Below are 1,639 nucleotides of genomic sequence, written 5' to 3'. Positions count from 1 at the left end.
GTTTATATAATTGAAAAAATGGACTAAATTGATAAATTTTTATAAACATATTTGTTAAGCATCCAATTAGACATGTTAGATGTCATGTATGATGTGAGTTATCATTTTACATCATCAATCGTTTATGAAAATTATTAATTGAGTGATTGAAAGACGAAAATAATTAATTTATAATTTTTAAATAACTAATTTAATTGATAAAATTTTTGAGAAACAAATTTAAAAAATAATCTATCTTTTAAAAATTAATTTCACTATTAATAATCCTCTAAAATTCCAAACATATCTCCTTCAGAATTTGAAAAATTCTTCTAAGTATGAGTTGCAAGATAAACAGCGGGCGGTATTTCATACGGTCGGTTATAACTTATAAGTAAAACATAAATGATCATAATAAGAATAATAATTGCATATGTAACCGATTATAACTTTAAACAAAGCCGTTTTTATTTCGAGGAGATATTCGATTACATATGAGTTATAATGACTAAATCAGTTTCCTAACTGTGGTTTAGTTATTCAGCTCTACTGTCTACATACATGTGGTTAGTTCAACTAACTAAGCTTCAAAAATCGAAACTACTCTATCATAGTAACATGCATAATAACCTATAGATCAGCCCGCCAGCGCTAAAAAAGCATTATTTTCATATACAGAAATATTTGATAATAAAAAATAATTATAATTTATTTTATTTAATATTTATTAATTATTACGATAATTAATAAATATTAAATAAGATAAGTTCTGGCTATTTTTTTTTGTCTACCTAGCATTACTTTTTAGTTTAATTTCAAATTCAAAGTGTAAAAATAAATTTTGACTATTTTTTTATCTTTTTAATATTACCATTTCATATAATAACAACGCTAGCTAGTCTTCCATGATAATTGTATAAAATAAAAACATAGATTGTCATTTATAATATATGTTGGATTGATGAGCACAGACAACATTTATTAATTTATGGTATAGTAATTCAAATAATTACTTCATCGAATTCCCTTTAGAGTAACTAAATTTATTACATTTGTAAATTTTTACAAATAATTACTTCATTGAATTCCCTTTAGGGTAACTAAATTTATTACATTTGTAAATTTTTAAGTTCTTTTCATATAATATAAGGTAGTGTTTGGTGGAGAGACAGAGATGGAAAGGCTGAGACTGAGAGACAGAGATTAAGAGGCAGGGATTGAAATAAATCTCAGTATTCTGTTTGGTGCAAAATGGGAGACATGAATTTAAACAAGAATGAAACTCTAATTTAATTTGCACAAAGGGTAAAATTGGAATTAATTAATTGAAATGAAAGTATTTTAGGTATAAAATGTTATTAAAGTTTCAGTCTCCATCTCTAAAAATTCCAGTCCCCTGTGTCCCTACTTTTTGGAGGTACTGAAATACTGAAATTTTAGAGACAGAGACAGAAATTTTAGTACCAGTCTCTGAACTAACAAATACGATATTGAGTCTCAATCTCTCAGTCTCTGTCTCAATACCTCAAAACAAACGCTACCTAAGGGTTTTAAACATGTAATATATCCAAACAATCCCATAATAAAAAGAACGGCAGCTGATTCCAGAGTGTTATAAATTATCAAAAATATTTTATAAATACTAAAAATTAATTATTGC

The sequence above is a fragment of the Arachis ipaensis genome, chromosome B03 (assembly GCF_000816755.2).
Source record: "Arachis ipaensis cultivar K30076 chromosome B03, Araip1.1, whole genome shotgun sequence".
NCBI classification, from domain to species: domain Eukaryota; kingdom Viridiplantae; phylum Streptophyta; class Magnoliopsida; order Fabales; family Fabaceae; genus Arachis; species Arachis ipaensis.
The sequence above is the reverse complement of the archived record's forward strand: the minus strand, read 5'-3'. Positions refer to the sequence as shown.